The sequence below is a fragment of the Helianthus annuus genome, chromosome 17, assembly GCF_002127325.2.
Source record: "Helianthus annuus cultivar XRQ/B chromosome 17, HanXRQr2.0-SUNRISE, whole genome shotgun sequence".
In the NCBI taxonomy this organism is placed as follows: Eukaryota; Viridiplantae; Streptophyta; class Magnoliopsida; order Asterales; family Asteraceae; genus Helianthus; species Helianthus annuus.
Genome location: NC_035449.2, coordinates 110,081,170 through 110,101,932, shown reverse-complemented (window position 1 = coordinate 110,101,932; position 20,763 = coordinate 110,081,170). Strand labels below are relative to the sequence as shown.

At 41.7% G+C, this 20,763-nt stretch overlaps 1 non-coding gene across 1 annotated transcript; it reads right to left on the bottom strand.

Moving 5' to 3' along the window:
- Window positions 1–11,994: 11,994 nt before the first annotated feature.
- On the bottom strand, window positions 11,995–12,101 carry LOC118489361. The gene has a single exon (XR_004887380.1). It is a non-coding gene; the product is annotated as a small nucleolar RNA R71 (small nucleolar RNA).
- Window positions 12,102–20,763: the final 8,662 nt, after the last annotated feature.

Sequence of the window (20,763 nt, the reverse complement as noted above, 5' to 3'; positions counted from 1 at the left end):
ACAGTGGTTTGAGAGTCTTGAGAGCACATTTCGCCATGTTCAGTGTCCGAACAACCGTAAAGTCGAGTTTGCTTCGAGTGTATTTCAAAAGAGGTCCCTTACCTGGTGGAATGGGGTAATGAGAGATAGAGGTGCTGATGTTGCTTTGGGTCAGACTTGGGAGGAACTCAGGGCTCTCATGATGAGAGAATTTTGTCCTCGACACGAGCAGAGGGCACTCGAAGATGAGTTCAAAGATCTGAAGCAAGTCAGTGGTGAACACCGGGCTTACACTGATAGATATGAGGAGTTAAGCTTGCTCTGTCCGACAATGGTCACGCCTTTGGATAAGGCAAATGAGAGGTATATAGAAGGTTTGCCAGATCCTGTTCAGGATATTGTCACTGGTAGTCACCCTACTACCGTCCGACAGGCCATTGAGCTCGCTGCTACCCTTACTGAATCGCAGATCAAGAAGGGTAAACTCCACAGAAAAGGTGACAAGAAGCAGAAACAGTCTGATGACACCAAGGAGCAGAAGGGCAAGAAGACTGGTGAGTCTTCTAAGAAATCAAGAAAGCGTAAGGCTTCCAAGAATTTTGCTGTTACCGCTCAGACAAACCAGACTGCCCCTAATCAGGCAGCACAGAATCAGGTTGCACAACCTGCTGCCAAGAGGCAGTATGCTGGGAATGCACCTCTGTGCAACAGATGTAACAGCCACCACCAGCCACAGATGCAATGCCGTATCTGCACGAATTGTGGCAAGTCTGGTCATCTTGCGAACACCTGCCGTTTTGCTCTTAATCAGAACCCAGCTGCACAAAACCCTGCCCAGAATCCTTCACGACCTCACTTTCCGCCTGGTTCATGTTTCAACTGTGGGGATCTGACCCACTACAGGAACAACTGCCCGAGGTTGGCAAATGCGAACCAAGCACCGGCTCGTGGTAGAGCTTTCAATCTGAATGCCAATGAGGCGCGTGCAGATAACGAAGTGGTGAACGGTACGTTCTTTGTTAACAACCATCCTGCTTCTGTTCTATTTGATTCGGGTGCCGATAAGAGTTTTGTGTCCTTAGCATTCGAGCCTTTGCTTGCGATGACTAGAACAAAACTAGGAAAGCCCTTGACAGTAGAAATAGCTAGTGGTGAACCTGTTGTACTCGACTCCGTTCTTCGAAATTGCCAGTTGAATCTCAATAACCATCTTTTCCCTATTGATCTCACACCAATGCAACTCGGGAGCTTCGATGTTATAGTAGGAATGGATTGGTTATCGAAGTACCATGCTGAGGTGGTATGTTTTGAGAAGTTGGTTCGTATACCGCTTTCGACTGGTGAGATCTTAGAAGCTCATGGGGAGAAACCCGTTAAACTCATGTCTTGTACCCAAGCCCGCAAATACTTGCGAAAGAAGTATGTTGCTTTCTTAGCACATGTCGTACAGGATAAAGGCAAGGGTAAGACTATCCAAGATATCCCTGTCGTTCGGGATTATCCAGAGGTATTTCCTGAAGAATTACCTGGTTTACCCCCTGTACGCCAAGTTGAGTTCCGCATTGATCTTGTGCCTGGCGCAAATCCCATTGCTAAGTCACCTTATCGTCTTGCACCGTCTGAGATGCAAGAGTTGTCTAAGCAGCTTCAGGAGCTATCTGAAAAAGGATTCATCCGTCCAAGCTTTTCCCCTTGGGGCGCTCCTGTCCTATTCGTGAAAAAGAAAGATGGATCATTCAGGATGTGTATTGATTACCGTGAGTTTAACAAGCTTACTATCAAGAATCGATATCCCCTACCTCGGATTGATGATCTCTTTGATCAGCTACAGGGTGCTACTTGCTTTTCAAAGATTGATCTACGTTCTGGGTATCATCAACTTCGAGTCCTCGAAGAAGATATTCCCAAGACAGCTTTTCGTACGCGTTATGGTCATTATGAATTCACTATTATGCCTTTCGGTTTAACAAATGCTCCTGCTGTTTTCATGGACTTGATGAATAGGGTTTGTAAACCTTATTTGGATAAGTTCATCATCATCTTTATTGATGATATTTTGATCTATTCTAAGACTCGTGCGGATCACGAGCAACATCGTCTTACAATGGAGCTCCTAAAGAAAAACAGCTTTTCGCCAAATTCTCCAAGTGCGAATTCTGGCTTAAGGAAGTTCAATTTTTGGGGCACATCGTCAACGAACAAGGTATACATGTAGATCCCGCCAAAATCAGTGCGATTAAGGATTGGGATACTCCTACTACTCCTACCGAGGTTCGTTCATTTCTTGGTCTCGCGGGTTATTACCGCCGTTTCATCGAAAACTTCTCCAAAATTGCGGTTCCTCTCACTGCTTTAACTCAGAAAAGCAAACCTTTTGAGTGGGGATCCAAACAGGAAGAAGCTTTTCAGACCTTGAAACAGAAACTCTGCGATGCACCTATTCTATCTTTGCCCGAGGGTAACGACGACTTTGTCGTGTACTGTGATGCATCCAATTTAGGCTTTGGCTGCGTTCTTATGCAAAGAAACAAAGTTATAGCCTATGCATCAAGACAGCTGAAGGTACACGAGAAGAACTACACAACTCATGATCTTGAGTTAGGTGCAGTAGTCTTTGCTCTCAAAATCTGGAGACACTACCTTTACGGTACAAAGTGTGTAGTGTTCACTGACCACAAGAGTCTCCAGCACATCTTCAATCAGAAAGAACTAAACATGAGGCAAAGACGTTGGGTAGAACTCCTAAACGACTACGATTGCGAAATTCGCTACCTTCTTGGTAAGGCGAATGTCGTGGCTGATGCATTGAGTCGTAAGGAACGTGTCAAGCTTCACTGTGTTCAGGTTCGATCTGACATTCAATCTCGCATAATTCAGGCTCAACATACTTGTGTTACACATGACTTGATGGGTAAAGAGATACCGTGTCATACTATCCTGAGCTTGAACTGAGAGATTTTGGGATATTCTATTACATGGGACGTTTGTGGGTCCCAAGATAGACAATCTTCGCACCTTGCTTATGGATGAAGCTCACAAGTCTCGTTATTCTATTCATCCTGGTGCAGACAAAATGTATAAGGATCTTCGAACCCAGTATTGGTGGCCGGGTATGAAGAAAGACATTGCCTTATATGTTTCAAAATGCCTTACTTGCCTTAAGGTTAAGGCAGAACATCAACATCCCTCTGGATTATTGGAGCAACCAGAGATTCCGGTTTGGAAATGGGAAAACATTTCTATGGATCTCATTACCAAGTTACCGCGCACTAAGAAGGGTCATGACGCCATTTGGGTTGTTGTTGATCGTCTTACAAAGTCAGCACATTTCTTGCCGATCCGTGAGAGTTTATCTGCTGACGATCTTGCCAAGATCTATGTTGATGAGATTGGATCTCGACATGGTGTTCCTTTGAACATTATATCTGACAGAGATGCTCGATTCTCATCTCGCTTTTGGAGAACCATGCAATCTGCCATGGGTACTCAACTTCATTTGAGCTCAGCATACCATCCGCAGACAGATGGTCAATCTGAGAGAACAATCCAGACACTGGAGGATATGCTTAGAGCGTGTGTGATTGACTTTGGTGGTAGTTGGGATTCGCATCTACCTTTGATCGAATTCTCCTACAACAACAGTTATCACTCTAGCATCAATATGGCTCCTTTCGAAGCTTTATACGGTCGAAAATGTCGTTCACCGGTCTGCTGGAATGAGATAGGTGAAGCTCAGCTTACTGGACCTGAACTCATTCTAGAGACTACAGATAAGGTCAAGAAGATTCGTGAAAACCTTCAGACAGCTAGAAGCCGTCAGAAGTGTTACGCGGATCGACGACGCAAGCCCTTGGAATTCCAAGTTGGTGATCACGTCCTACTCAAGGTATCCCCTTGGAAAGGTGTGATTAGATTTGGAAAGAAAGGAAAACTTTCACCTCGCTATGTTGGACCATTCAAGATCGTTGAAAGAGTCGGAAAAGTAGCCTACAGATTAGAGCTACCTCCTGAACTTGGAAATGTTCATCCAACATTCCACATGTCCAACCTCAGAAAGTGTTTAGCTGATGAGAACCTCCACATACCACTTGATGAAATTCGTGTTGATAACACGATGCACTTTGTTGAGAAACCTGTGGAGATAGTGGACCGTTCATTTAAACAGTTGAAGGGCAAACGAATTAAGTTGGTCAAAGTTCGCTGGGAATCTAAACGTGGCCCAGAGTTTACTTGGGAACGTGAAGATCAGATGAAAGCGAAATATCCGCATCTATTCTCACAAGTTTCCTCTAAATAAATTTCGGGACGAAATTTCCTGAAGTAGGGGAGACTGTGACATCTGTGCTTGTGATATCATTTTACAAACTCTGAACAATACAATATTACTAAAACAGTGTGTTTTGATCCCAATGTTTGTCATTTATGTTTGGTTTTGTGCCCATGTTGATTTTTGATCGATTTTGAACTCTATATCAATTTCTGGAAAGTTATACGCGAACTGATGCGTTAACATGATCAGTAAAACGCGATAAACACTCCGGAACATCATCATAGACTTAACATACCTTAAATAACCTTTACATAACTTAGAAATAAGTTTTGAAGGCTTTGGTATGGCAAAAACAAGTTTATTCGCTCTCAGGGACTATTTGCGTCAACTTGCAAAAGTCTGCCGTTTCGTAAGGCAACGTACAGTCCAGAACTTGATCATAAGTTAAACATACCATATATAACCTAAACATGGCTTAGAAAGAAGCTTTGATAGGTTCGGTGTGCGAAAACATGTTTATATGATCTTACAGGGGCTAAAAGTGTCAAAAACGGCGTAAGTTTGCATTTTCGCGCATATCTTACATTCTGGCCACATTTGGACATCCAAAATTTTTGTACACACTAAAATATTTTTTATTTTAGTGATCGGCATGCAAAAATTCCATTCGTCGCTCAATTTGGTTCGTTTTTACGTCCGTTTGAGTTTCGTCGTAATTTAACGAACAACGAGACCGTATGCCCAAACGAGCCGACATCCGAGAGTGTTCCAAGCATATTTTGAGTCCTCTAAACTTTATTGACCTTGTGGAGCCTTGAAAATGGCTTAACGGGGGTCAAAAAGGCCTGAAATGGACTCGAATGCATGCAGGGACTAAAGCTGCCATTTTTGAAACTTTGGCTGATCTGGGAAGGTCAGGCGGCCCGCGTGAGCCCCCTCCCATATCCCAGGCGGGCCGCATTAGGGTGCCAGTAACCAGAAAGTGTGTTTTTGGCTGCTGTTTGCAAATTCAGGGGCTGTTTTGGTAAATTCTTTGTGTAGTGACCAAGTTAACACATCTCCAAGCCATGCTAGCTGTCCCTAAACACATGTATGGCTAGGATTTAATGCTTAATGACCAAGCAAACCACTTGTAATGATTCTAGAGCATCACCACAACTATAAATAGCCCATCCATTCACTTCATTCCTTGCTCATTCTCATTCTCTCCTCTTCACATCTGCTTTGGAGCTCCCCTAAGCTGATTTGGGACTTTGTCTTCTTGTAGAAAAGATAGCAAGGACCCTTAGTGAGCATTCTTTCATTATTTTTTTGGCTTTTTCCTTATGTAGTGCAGAAAGTCAAACGTTTGGCCAACAGTTTGACTTTCGGTTTTGACCATCAATTGTTCAAGTCAAAGTTCAATTGAACTTTGAAACGTGATTGTAATCACGATAGTTATAATCCTTCGCGGTTATAGCTGTTGATTACCACGTTAGCTAGTTGTAGTGTCGAGTCAAAGTTTCGGTCAAAATGCGTTTTAGCACGCATTTTGCAACGAAACTACTTTAGGGTATCAAAACACTTTGTTTTGATACCAAATCAGTAGGTTAGACATGTTTTGACATGTCTAACTCGACACTATTAGTTTGTGCTTGTTTAGGGTCGTAAGGTAAGCGGTCTAAACAACCGCTTATACTTCCGAACCCGACCCGTTTGGTCGATCTTTAGGATCCGACCAAGCTTAGTTAGTGATCATAGTTTCATAGGTAATAACCACTGAGGTTATACCTTATGATCACCTAGGATTGGTTAGTCATTTGCTAGTTAGCTTGTATGCCCATAGGAAATGACCAAAATGCCCTTTTGAAGCATAAATCCGTATTTTGACTATGTGAACATATTTTTGACTTATAATCTGATTTAGTAACATGTTTAGGGATAATTGGGCATGTAAGACTTGGCATAGCACATAGTTAACCATCCAAACATAGTTTTACGCTAACGACGCCTTATAGTAACTTATGTTACCATAATGTGTCGAAACGGGTCAAAAGCACTTAGCTAGGCTTTCCAATCAGAATGTTGGGACTATTAAATCATACCATATGAGTTCAATTACTCATTTGATTTATAGAACCTCATTCTATCCTATCTCCCGATTTAGGAGCCGATTTATTAACATAGTTACCTATATTAGGTGCCGGTTGATTCCGTGACCCTTGGAGCCTAAATTGGTCTTATTCTCAAGACTAATTAGCAATCCCAAGTGAGTACATAGTTCCCCTCTTTTACCGTTTTCAAATATTTTGGGGTGATACACATGTACATACATGTTACTTTTGTGCATTTCATGCTTTTATGACATAAACATGTTAGTTTCACCTAGTACACTTATAGTACATGTTTTCCATTGTGTTTTGCTATGTATGTTAAGCATGCTAGCACATTGATTTGTTACACATTTGTTGCATATGTTTACTTAGCATATGGAACACATTGTTTTACATGACATTTCCGCTATGTATGTTTACTTAACATGCTAGCACATTGTTTTACATGAACATTTCTACTAGGCATGTTTACTTAGCATTCTTAGTACATGGTTTTCACATGCTACATTGGTTATGACATTTGGTGTGTTTAATCGGGACAATAATACATTCATTAACATTAGCTACGCCGCTCGGACTTATGTAATGGTACCATAGGAATTGACAACTCCCGTTTCCGACTTCCTGGGTTTGTTTGGAAGTTGGGGATGACAGAATCCGACAACATAATTTAGATAAACCTTTAATTCGTTTAAGGGTTTGTCGCCACAGTCGCAAGGCTTGAATGTATGCGATTAACATTACTGCATAAATGTTTGTAATCATAAAGCATTGTTTTTCTGCAAAACATAACATTTGATTTAAACTTAGGTTTATTCAAAAACATTGTCTTGTACATTTTTACTATGGGGTTGAGTAACTTCTAGTTATTCACCATGCATGACACAGTTTATACATTGACATCATCACATAGTTTAAGTAGATGATTTCCTACTTGCTATGCATTTCATTTGGTTATACATGAAACATTTCACACATAACATTGTACATGGTTTACACATACACATTTTTGACATGAAACAAGACATTTTGGTTGGTTATTGTTAAGTGATTTATGTAACGGGGCTATGTGTTATATGATAAAAGCATGGTGGATACGCAGCTGGTACTTCCTATATATAAGTGCTTTTATCGTATTATACATCGTTGCGTTATATAAACCACTTGGACAAGACATGAACATTTTATACAAAAACATGACATTGTCTTACAAATTACACATTTTATACAAATTCATTTTCACTTGGTTATTTATTTAACCATGCATTGTTCATTCATTATCATTTGATTTTCATATCGATTTTCACATGATTTTACAAAGAAAAACATCTTACAAGGTTCATGACTACATTTTATTAAACACTTCTTTCAAATACTAGTCATGAATCTGCATAAACAAAACGTATGTATCTCACAGGCATTTTTATGCTGACGTACCTATTTTTACATGTGTTTCAGGTGCTAATGCATAAGGGTGTTTGTGCTTCACTTAGGCGGACTCGGGCCTTAGTGACTTAAAAGACAGTTATTATGTTAGTTTAGTTTGAACTCAAAGACAATGTAACTTTAATTTTAATAATACATAACTTTAATTGCCATGGTTGTTGAAACAATAATTCTGTCGCCACTCACCTCCCCGGCGTTTCCGCCGCGGTTTGTTGTTTTACGCGGCCGGGGTGTGACATAAAGCCTGCCATTTCGACTTATCCTAGGATGTTTAGATCCTACTTTCATGACTCTTTGTCGTTCTTAACCTTATCCCTTCTTTCTCACGCGACAGGTCAACCTGTTCAGCCTCGCGCATGCCCTTTCAAGACCTTTATGGATTGTCGACCCAGTTTCTTTAGCGGCACAGAGGGAGCCGTAGGTCTTCTTCACTGGTTTGAGAAGATCGAGTCTGTGTTCGATATGTGTGAATGCCTTGTTAACAATCGTGTGAATTTTGCGACTGTAACACTCGAAGGAAGTGCGCTCTCTTGTGGAACGCACAAGTGCAAATGCTAGGGTTGGCAACTGCTAATGCCACCCCATGGAATGACTTTAAGGAGCTGATCAAAGAAGAGTATTGTCATCGGGATGATATTCACAAGTTGGAGGAAGGTCCTGAGATTGAAGCCTACACGAAAAGATTGAATGATTTGGCTGCGTTGTGTCCCAATATGGCGAATCCTGCTTACAAGCGCATTGAGCTCTACATCAAAGGATTAGTGCCAGAGATTCAGAGCATGGTAACTGCAGCAAACCTCCCGACGATCCAGCAGATCATACGACTAGCACACCGCCTCACTGATTAGGCAGTCGAGCAGAACAAGCTGCCTAAGCAGGTTAGTGCTACTACTGATGCACCCAAGGACAACAAGTGTAAGTGGGATGGAAACTCAGGAAAGGGTTCTAGCTCCTAATAGCCTCAGTCCCAACAAAGGAATATCAATGACAACAAGGGTCCCAATCAGCAGTCTGCTACTAATCAAAGTCAGGGTTTGTATAAGGGAAGTCACCCTAAGTGCAACTGTTCTAACTTGCACCACAGCGGGCCGTGCAACAAGGGCCACTGTCAGAGATGCAACAAGCCAGGCCATGCAGCAAAGGATTGTAGGAGTCCGTATCCTGCGAATCAAAATTGACAACAGCAGCAACAAGCCCCACAGAACCAATAGCAACAGCAGTAGCAACAACAGGGTAACAACATGGGGTGTTACCAGTGTGGAGCCGAAGGCCACTTTAAATGAAACTGCCCTCAGCTGAATTAGAACCGCAACAACAACAACAACAACAACCAGGGCAATGGGAACAACAACAGGAACAACAATGATGATAATGGTGCCAAAGGGCGTGTGTTTGTGATTGGTCAAGGTGAAGCAAGGAACGATCCCAATGTTGTGATGGGTAAGTTTCTACTGGACGACTACTTTGTTTCTGTTTTATTTGACTCGGGAGCCGATACTAGTTATGTGTCCTTAAGGGTTAGTTAGATACTCAAGCGTACCCCAATCCCTTTGAACTCCAAGCATGTTGTAGAACTAGCGAACGGTTGATGTGTACAAAATACAACATATAAATTACATCAAATGTGGCATAAAACTAACCCTTTTTTAATAGTAATGTTGGAAAAAGTGTGTTTTTGTCTTCCTTTTGTATTTTCAGGATTAAATGAGCTCAAATGAATAAAACAAGCAAAAAGGCAACTAAATCTAACATAAATACAAGAAAAGGAACAAACGTGGCATGCCCGACCCCCCGACAGCATCTTTCCAAGCAAAAACAAGAGAACAGAAGGCTGAACACGCCCCGCGCTCAATGAGCACGGGGCGTGCCCAAGTGTCAGTAGAAAAGACAAAGTTGTAGAAGCTTCTATCACCCACCACGGGGGCGTGTCCAGCGGACATGGGGCCATGGTCAACTCTAAGATTCGCAGAATCTGAGGAAATCTTGATAGTACAGATACGCTTCTGCACACGGGGTTGTGCCCAGGGACACTGGGGCGTGGTCAACTAATGCAGACAAACTGCAATTAAGGAAGAAATAGAAGAGGGATGGACACGGGGTCGTGCCCAATGGACACGAGGTCGTGCCCGAGCTTCTGTTCAGGATATAAATAGGGGTGCTTGGCTCACTAGCAAATCATCCCTTGGCACACCACCTCTCTCACACTTTACCCACACTCCACCACCACCACAACACCATCATCCACCACCATCATCCATCATCCATCATAGAGTGTGTGAGTAGTCTCGGGATCCAAGATTGATCGTAAGAGTTCTTGACAATCAAAGGCCATATTTGCCAAAGTCTCTTACATCACTTGTTGAAGACAAGCATTTAGTGTAATACTTTATATTTTTAATCTTTTCGCACTTTTTATTTGGTTATCTATTAATGACTTTAATAACTAGTTTCATGTGTTGAAGGTGATTCTTCCTTATCATTTGTCCGTGGTGTCTTGGCATTATTTTACTGTCTATATAAAATAAAAGATTTTCACCATTCATATCTCCACGGTCTATATGGAGATATGTTGGCTACCTGGTCGGGGGTTAAGGGAATGGTTTGGTAAGAGTCTTGCCATTGTTCAGTGTATAGATCCTGCAAGGACCTGGGTCAAATTTAGTAGGACCTCCTTCAATACCCAATGGTATTGGATGGCGGGGGTCCAAACTCTTTGATCCCCTCATATGTAAGCTACTATTAAAACTTTAACCCAGCTACTTAGGACTTTATCCCTGCTGACTCAGACTACTTAGCCGAGGGTAACGTCACCTTCAAAAGAGGGGCCTACCATATTATGCATTAATAAGTTAATTAATTATCTTTCAATAATCCGACCCTTTAGGATTGATCCTTGCTGACTCAAACTACTGGGTTGAGGGTAACGTCACCTTCAAAAGAGTGCAAAAGTGCGGAAATAATCAAAGGTTACACTTAAGGCGAGTCAGATCCAAGTGATTCATCTTGTCTATCTGTTTTTTTTATTTTTATTTTTCAGCATTGTAGTTTTTATTTTCTCGTTTAAAACCTTTTTCTAAATTTTTGATTTGATTAGACGTTGATGATAAACTGGTATTAAAAGCTCTTGTGTCCTTGGACGACCTCGTTTAAAACCATTTTCTATACTACGCTCACGATGGGTGCACTTACCCATATGTGTGTTTGGTGTTAGTAAATATCGTGTTTTATAAATTTAAAACTTGGCTAAAGTGGTTAAAAAGGGCTAAAAATATACATAAAAATATAGTACACCACACACGCATCAAGTTTTTTTGGAGCCGTTGCCGGGGACACAAGGATTTTAAGAAAGCTTAAAATCAACGGCCTAATCATTTTTTCTTATTTTTCTATTTTTTTTAGGATTTTTCTTAATTTTTCAGTTTCTGCAGAGCTCAGCATGGGTCGTGCCTGGTCGGACACGGGCCGTGCCTAGCATTGTTACTGGCAGTTTTTATTTTTCGAGTTACAGAGAGCTGAGCACATGGTCGTGTCGGTGCAACACAGGGCTGTGTCGAACTCCCCAGTAATAGGGATCTTGAAAACAATTACTGTATCTCCAACCACGGGCTGTGTTCATTGAACACGGGGCCGTGGTGAACCTTCTGACCAACTTTCTTTTTGTTTTTATTGCAGGACTTGGGACCCAGGCACCACACCTGAACTCTCTACGTAGTATATGAGCTCCAGTTCCAACAGAGACATAAAAGAGCCTCTAGACGAACCCGAACGCTTTCTAAGAAAAAGACGTAAAGCTAAAAACCAAGAGAAAGTTTCGGGGGATCTACTTCTGATGGCGGACCAATGTACCCTCATGGATTACCTACGACCCATCGTAGGTAATCTTGGCGCTGCTATCAATGCACCGAATGTCGATGCCAACAACTTCGAACTTCGGCCGCATTTGATCCAAATGCTCCAAAATTCCGTAACGTTTCACGGGCTTGTGGATGAAGATCCTCATTTGCATATTACAAACTTTTTGGAAATATGTGATACCTTTCGGATCAACGGAGCATCAAATGACGCCATCCGCATTCGAATGTTTCCATTTTCGTTAAAAGGCCGAGCTAAGGCTTGGCTCAACGCCCAACAGTTGGCTCGGTAAACACCTGGGATGAACTAGCCCAAAAGTTTCTATATAAGTATTTCCCTCCTGCTAAAACGGCTAAATTAATAACTGAAATTAATACATACTCACAAGAAGATGGGGAATCCTTATATGAAACTTGGGAAAGGTTCAAGGAGCTACTAAGAAAGTGTCCTCATCACGGTCTTGCGGTTTGGAAACAGGTATCCACTTTCTACAATGGATTGTTGCCACACACAAGACAAACACTTGACTCTAGCTCTGGGGGACTTTTAGGTAATCGCCACCCAAATGAAGTTTATAATCAAATCGAGGAAATTGCTCAAACCAATTTTCAGTGGCACGCTCCCCGCGGTAATAAATCTATTGCCCCGGGCGCCCATAAGGTTGACGAAAGCACTTCTTTACAAGCCCAAATCGAGGCCCTTTCTTCAAAAAATCAAAAAGTTTGAAATGGCAAAAACGGTCTCGGTTATAGCTTGTGAGGGGTGTGGTGGGCCACATGAAAATTGGAGTTGTATGAAAGAATTAGATGATCATACGGAAACGGTAAACAACATTGATAATAGACCTAGGCCGTCGGGTCCTCCAACAGGTACCTACAACCAAGGATGGCGTAACCACCCTAACCTTGGTTGGAGAGAACCCAGCAATGGTAGTAACCAACAAAATCTAAATCAACGAACAAACTTTCAGCAACCAAGAAACGAGTCACAAAATTTCTCTCAACAACAAGGGGGACGAGAAAGGCTTGAAGATACCATATCTCGCCTCATCTCCGACACCGAAAAGAAAAACTCGGATCGATTTCAACAATTGGAATCGAATTTTAGGAATCAACAAGCTAGTATTCAAAACATTGAAAAACAATTAAATCAAATAGCTCAAAATTTCTCCGAGAGACCACAAGGAGCGTTACCAAGTAATACCGAAACCAACCCAAAGGCACAAGTACATCTCATCACATTGAGAAACCGTACTGTGGGTCCCCGAAGAGGCCCCATTGCCTTCAATTGAAACGAACTGGTCTTGCCAGTCCACAACTTCACCAACACTCCAACAAGAGACGATTCCTACACCAAATCAAGAGCCAACCAAGAATCCTCCGATTCCATACCCCGTTCGGCTAATCCGTCAAAAGACCGATGAGCAATTCACAAAGTTCGAAAAATTACTAAAACAATTGCATGTTAATATTCCATTCATCGAAGTCCTAACCCAAATGCCTAAATACTCAAAATTTATGAGGGACTTCCTCACTAACAAAAGGAAAATTGAGTCATTGCAATTAGTTAATTTAAGCGAAGAATGCTCCGCCTTGCTACTCAACAAACTCCCGCAAAAGAAGATCGATCCTGGAAGCTTCACAATCCCTTGTTCGATTGGGGAATCCCCCATTCGTAATGCGCTAGCCGACCTCGGGGCTAGCATAAAGCTCATGCCCACATCAATGTTCAACCGACTCGGCCTAGGGAAAACAATCCCTACAAAAATGAGCATACAACTCGCCGATAGGTTCGTAAAATACCCACAAGGTATCGCTGAAAATCTATTAGTCAAAGTTGGCGAATTCGTTTTCCCAGCCGACTTTGTCATACTAGATATGGAGGAGGATACCGAAGTACCACTCATCTTAGGAAGACCCTTCCTAGCTACGGCCCACGCTGTAGTAGACATGAATGGTGGAACACTGACATTGAGGATTGGAAACAAGGAAATGAAGTTCAGAGTTGGGAAGAGAGTAGAAGATGACGATCCGGTCAAATACATGAAGGTCATAGACTCAAGTTTGGATGATGCTCTCCTACGGTGCAACATGGGATGCGACACATCCCACTTGGGTATCATATGACTGGCTTTGGGTCTAGCCAAGGACCGTTATAAACGTGTTCTGCGGAACTATCCTTAGTTTAGCTTAGATTAATTTTTTTGTTTTCTAGTCTAGTTTTAATTTTCAGGAATAAAAACACACTCAAGATGGTGAAGGATACCAAGGGAAACTTGCACCGACACCCCATGCACAAAAACAGAACATCCCGAAAATTTTTCTTCGTTACAGCAAGTTTAGCATGGGCCATGCCCGCCCAACACGACCCCGTGCTGCACAATCCGCAGGAAATGCCCAGTTCAGGTAACTGGAGATGGGGCATGCTCACTGAACACGCCCCCGTGCCCAGGCTTCTGTTTCTTTTTACCAATTTCTGTTACTGGCGATCTGAACACGGGGCCGGGCCCGGACACCACGAGGCCGTGTCTAGACGCCCAGTAACATAGATTTTTGCTTTTGCACACCTTTTTACACATTCAATCAACCTAAAAACTTATTTTTGGGACACATTGAGGACAATGTGTGATTTAAGTGTGGGGGGAATGCTAAACCTTGAATTTTTGCAAGTCCTAATCACAAGCCTTACACAAAACTCTATTGGAACCGCTTATCACCCCAATTTTTTTTCAAAAAAAAAAATTCATTTTTTACTTGTCTTGAGTTAAGTTGGGATTTACAAGATTTTAAAAAGGTGATATTTTTACAAATTTACAACCGATAGCGTCGTGATAAAAAGAACCAACATAAGAAAATTATGAAACGGCATGACAAATCTAGTTAAAATTTGATAATATATACTTGATAACATAAAAACCCATTCCCACAAAAGTGAGTTTTGAGCCTTTTTTGAGAATATAAATACATATCTTTAAACTAAATGCTCATTTTTCGTTTCTTGTGTGAATAGCCGCTTGGTTTCTTACAACTCTAGAACTTGCCACGACGATACATTCACGGTCCTTACCAACTTAAACCCAAGTAAGTAAATGATGGAGGCATTAGGACTAACCCTTTTTATTTCTACACCATTATTTTTTTTACCACCTACCCAAAATCCCCCTAGTTAACCCCTTTGAGCCTAAACCTTGTCATTTCTTAACCCAAAACAAACAACCTTTTACCCACCAAAACCTTTTTATTTTAAACCCTTTATTTTAGTAACAAAGCTCGGTTTTTCTTATGACTTCCTTATCAAAAATGAAAAAAAATAAAAAAATGGTAATGATGAAGTCAAAAGAAATAAACAAATAAGTTTATCAAAAACAAATTTGTTTAAAGAAATGCTTCATCAAATCAAAAAGTTATGAAAAATAAAAAGTCTCACGAAAACCGATGCTTTTTACGCATTTCGTCATTTTCTACTAACCACTAACCCAACCACCTACCTTTAACCCAAGCCTAACCCTTCACCCCAAAAGTCCTCTTGATATTTACAAAGGTATATAGTTAAAAAGGAGGATGATTGATTGCTTGGCAAGCTTATGGTAGGAGTAAGTTCCATGCCGCTCTCGAGTGTTTCACAAAAATACATTTTCGGCCGAGTGTTGAGTGATCTCCCGTGAGGTATGTGAACTTGTATATAAATAGAATTTTAGAAAGACATGTTCTACCCAAATAAGTAATTTATCTTATGTAATGTTTTAAATAAATCATTATGAATAGGATTGTAAATAAAATAAAAATAAAACCTAATAAAAATCTTGGAATCCCGACACTCTATGACAAGCCCAAAACCCTTCTCTTCTACCCATTCCATTTGGGAGTGAAAAGCCACATTATAAAGAGTTTTGCTTGAGGACAAGCAAAGATTCAAGTGTGGGGTATTTGATGTGTACAAAATACAACATATAAATTACATCAATTGTGACATAAAACTAACCCTTTTTAGTACTAATGTTGGAAAAAGTGTGTTTTTGTCTTCCTTTTGTATTTTCAGGATTAAATGAGCTCAAATGAACAAAAGAAGCAAAAAGGCAACTAAATCTAACATAAATACAAGAAAAGGAACAAATGTGGCATGCCCAACCCCCCGACAGCATCTTCCTAAGCAAAAACAAGAGAACAGAAGGCTGAACACGCCCCGTGCTCAATGAGCACGGGGGCGTGCCCAACTGTCAGCAGAAAAGACAAAGTTGTAGAAGCTTCTATCACCCACCGCGGGGGCGTGTCCAGCGGACACGGTGCCATGGTCAACTCTAAGATTCGCAGAATCTGAGGAAATCTTGATAGTACAGATACGCTTCTGCACATGGGGTCATGCCCAGCGGACACGGGGGCGTGGTCAACTAATGTAGACAAACTGCAATTAATGAAGAAAGAGAAGAGGGATGGACACGGGGCCGTGCCCGAGCTTCTGTTTAGGCTATAAATAGGGGGTGCTTGACTCACTTGCAAATCATCCCTTGGCACACCACCTATCTCACACTTCACCCACACTCCACCACCACCACAACACCATCATCCACCACCATCATCCATCATCCATCATAGAGTGTGTGAGTAGTCTCGGGATCCAAGATTGATCGTAAGAGTTCTTGACAATCAAAGGCCATGTTTGCCTAAGTCTCTTACATCACTTGGTGAAGAAAAGCTTTTAGTGTAATACTTTTTATTTTTAATCTTTTCGCACTTTTTATTTGGTTATGTATTAATGACTTTAATAACTAGTTTCATATGTTGAAGGTGATTCTTCCTTATCATTTGTCTGTGGTGTCTTGGCATTATTTTACTGTCTATATAAAATAAAAGATTTTCACCATTCATATCTCCACGGTCTATATGGAGATATGTTGGCTACCTGGTCGGGGGTTAAGGGAATGGTTTGGTAAGAGTCTTGCCATTGTTCAGTGTATAGATCCTGCAAGGACCTGGGTCAAATTTAGTAGGACCTCCTTCAATACCCAATGGTATTGGATGGCGGGGGTCCAAACTCTTTGATCCCCTCATATGTAAGCTACTATTAGAACTTTAACTCGGCTACTTAGGACTGTATCCCTGCTGACTCAGACTACTTAGCCGAGGGTATCGTCACCTTCAAAAGAGGGGTCTACCACATTATGCATTAATAACTTAATTAATTATCTTTCAACAATCCGACCCTTTAGGATTGTATCCTTGCTGACTCAAACTACTGGGTTGAGGGTAACATCACCTTCAAAAGAGGGGCCTACTACAATAACTAAGATAATCTCTTAAAAAGTGCAAAAGTGCGGAAATAATCAAAGGTTACACTAAAGGCGAGTCGGATCCAAGTGATTCACCTTGTCTATCTGTTTTTTTATTTTATTTTTATTTTTATTTTCAGCATTTTAGTTTTTATTTTCTAGTTTAAAACCTTTTCCTAAATTTTTGATTTGATTAGACGTTGAGGATAAACAGGTATTAAAAACTCTTATGTCCTTGGACGACCTTGGTATCTTACCAACACTATACTACGCTCACGATGGGTGCACTTGCCCATATGTGTGTTGGTGTTAGTAAATATCGTGTTTTATAAATTTAAAACTTGACTAAAGTGGTTAAAAAAGGGCTAAAAAAATACATAAAAATATAGTACACCACACACGCATCAACGGTAAAAACCTTAAGGCCACACACATTGTCAAGGGTTGTAAACTCGCTCTAGCTGGTCAGACTTTCTCTATCGAGCTTATCCACATCGTTCTTGGTAGTTTCGACGTTGTCATTGGGATGGACTAGTTATCCCAACATCGAGCGGAAATATTATGCAAGGAGAAGATTGTCCGGATCATTCGCCCTAATGGTGAACCTCTCACCATTCGTCGTGACAAGAGCGGTGCTGTCGTGAGCATCATCTCGTTCCTTAAAGCCCAGAAGTGTTTGCGAAAGGGCCACACTACCATTCTAGCTCTTGTTACCGACACCTCAGCTAAGGAGAAGAAGATTGAAGACATTCCGATCGTACGCGACTTTCCAGAGGTATTTCCTGAGGAATTACCTGGTCTTCCGCCTCATCGCCAAGTTGAGTTTCAAATCGAGCTAGCTCCTGGAGTAGCGCCTATAGCTCGCATGCTTTATCGTTTAGCCCCAGCTGAATTGGAAGGATTGTCCTCGCAATTATAGGAACTTTTGGACAATGGTTTTATTCGTCCTAGCTCATCGCCCTGGGGAGCCCCAGTCTTGTTTGTCAAGAAGAAAGACGGTACCTTTCGTATGTGCATAGACTACCGTGAACTCAACAAGGTGACCGTGAAGAATCGCTATCCTCTTCCACATATCGATGACCTGTTCGACCAGTTGCAAGGGTCGAGCTTCTATTCTAAGATTGATTTGAGATCGGGCTATCATCAGCTGAGAGTCCGAGACGAAGACATCTCTAAAACTGCATTCAGGACTCGTTATGGACACTACGAGTTTCTTGTTATGACGTTCGGGTTGACAAACGCACCTGCGGTTTTCATGGACCTCATGAACCGAGTGTGCAAACCATACTTGGATAAGTTCGTTATTGTTTTCATTGACGACATCCTGATTTATTCTAAGAGGCAGGAGGAACACGAACAACACCTGCACCTTATTCTTGAGCTTCTTCGAACAGGGCAACTCTACGTTAAGTTTTCGAAATGTGACTTTTGGCTTCGTGAAGTCCATTTCCTAGGCCACGTAGTCAATAAAGATGGGATTCACATTGATCCATCCAAGATTGACTCGATCAAGAACTGGCCTGCACCTCGAACTCCAACTAAAATCTGTCAATTCCTGGGTTTGGCGGGTTTCTACCAAAGGTTTATCAAGGATTTCTCGAAGATGGCGCTGCCTCTACTCTAACTCAGAAGGGTGTCACCTACCGGTGTGGTGATGCTCAGGAATCCGCATTTCAGCAGTTGAAGGCAAAACTCTGTAGTGCACCAATTCTTTCATTACCAGAAGGCATAGACGATTTCGTTGTTTATTGTGACGCGTCGATCCAAGGACTTGGTTGTGTGTTGATGCAACATGAGAAAGTCATTGCTTACGCATCACGCCAACTCAAGGTTCACGAAACGAACTACACTACCCACGATTTGGAGCTGGGAGCTGTAATTTTCGCACTCAAGATATGGAGACATTACTTGTACGGTACCAAGTGCACCATTTACACCGATCACAGGAGTCTCCAGCATATCTTTGATCAGAAGGAGTTGAACATGCGACAGCGTCGATGGGTCGAACTTCTGAGTGATTACGAGTGCACAATCCAGTATCATCCAGGCAAGGCCAACGTTGTGGCCGATGCCCTCAGTCGAAAGGAAACCAAACCTAAGTGTGTACATGCATTACAGCTTACTATCCACTCTAGTCTTCCTAACCAAATCCGTGACGCTCAGGTTGAAGCATTGAAGGGAAGGAACCTCAAAGCTGAGCCCCTGCGAGGTTTGGAAAAATGACTAGAACTAAAGGAAGACGGTGCTTACTATTTATCAGGATGTATTTGGGTTCCATTTTATGGAAACCTACGGAACTTGTGATGGACGAGGCACACAAGTCTCGTTACTCGGTACATCCTGGTTCTGATAAGATGTACCATGATCTCCAAATCATATACAGGTGGCCTAGTATGAAAGCTAGCATTGCTAAATAAGTTAGCAAATGCTTGACCTGTGCTAGGGTCAAAATCGAATACCAGATACCATCAGGACTATTGCAACAACCAGAGATCCCAACATGGAAATGGGAGCAAATTTCCATGGATTTCGTCACTGGACTACCTAGATCCCAATGAGGAAACGACACCATCTGGGTGATCGTGGATCGACTTACTAAATCGGCACACTTCTTGGCAATCAAGGAAACTGACAAGTTTTCTACACTCGCCGATATCTACTTGAAGGAAGTAGTTGCTAGGCACGAGGTGCCAACTTCCATCATTTCTGATCGAGACCCGCACTTTGCATCGGAGCTATGGCAAGCATTGCACAAATCATTTGGCTCACGTCTAGACATGAGCAAAGCTTATCACCCGCAAAAGGATGGGCAGACTGAACGCACCATCCAAACCTTGGAAGACATGCTTCGAGCATGTGTTTTCGATTTTGGTAACGGCTGGGAAAGGCACCTACCTTTTGTGGAGTTCTCATACAACAATAGTTACCACACAAGCATTAAGGCTGCCCAGTTCGAGTCTTTATACGGATGGAAATGCCGATCACCTCTATGCTGGGCTGAGGTTGGCGACAGCCAAATTAGTGGCCTAGAACTTGTTCTCGACACAACGAAAAATATTACCCAAATCCGACAACGAATGGCAGCAGCTCATGACCGTTAGAAAAGCTACGTTGATAAGCGTAGGAAACCTCTTGTGACAACCCGAATTTCAAGGTCTCTATTCGAATTAATCTTGTACTATTGATTAAGTGTGTTTTTATAATTTTCTTGATGTGCAATACTTGCGTGGTTTGTAGATTGTGGTATACATGAGGTGTGTATAGATGTGATATATATTGTATGGATTATTAGATAGTATAATTGAAAACATAGCAGTGGAGCTTTGTCGAAAACACTCCATCCGAAAACACTCCTCCCCACGAAAACTGTGACAACTCGAAATTTAGAACCTTTCCTGTATCTCGATGTAACATGCTTGAACATTTTGTGACTAAGTTAACTTGTTAAAGTTACTAATATAAGTGAACTTTTATGTGAATATGTATTTTGATTGTGTGTATGTATATATATATATATATATATATATGTGTGCGTTTTATGTGAACCGAGAACAAAGGACCCGACTCGAGACCATGAGGTCTCGAGTGAACAGTAACTAGTAGACCGGTTTGGGCCTTTGGCCGGTTGGGCCAAATGGGCCGTAAACCCTTAACCGGCTCCTAAGCCCTTTAGGGTGCATTTGTGAAACAAGTATATATACTATGCTTTTAACCATTTTGCCATTCTTTGGGCAACCAAACACACTCACTCTCCTACACACACTCTCACTCTTTCCCCTCTCACTAAAACCCTAGCAACACCACCCTTCTCTCTTGTGCCGGATTCAAGGATCAATCGGATTCACTTGTGTTCCTCA